Below are 314 nucleotides of genomic sequence, written 5' to 3' on the forward strand. Positions count from 1 at the left end.
CTTGTCTGCTGCTGCAGCTGCTGCAGCTGCTGCTTCTTGTCTTTCTCCCGTGTTCATGATGCTCTGCTGCTGCTGCTGCTGCTGCTGCTGCTGCTGCTGCTGCTGCTTAGCAGCAGCAGCAGCAAAGAAACCCGCAGCAAGCATCCTGCCTGCAACTCCCAGCAGCGCGAAGAAGAGCAGCAGCCCTGCTCTCCCGCTGCAGCTGCTGCTGCTGCTGCTGCTGCTGCTGCTGCCGAGACACAACAAACAAGCAGCAGCAGCTGTCTGTACACCTGAATGAAAGCTTCTTGTTTCTGACGAAGAAAACAAACAAA

The sequence above is a fragment of the Eimeria mitis genome, genomic scaffold (assembly GCF_000499745.2).
Source record: "Eimeria mitis Houghton genomic scaffold, Emh_scaff247, whole genome shotgun sequence".
NCBI lineage: Eukaryota > Apicomplexa > Conoidasida > Eucoccidiorida > Eimeriidae > Eimeria > Eimeria mitis.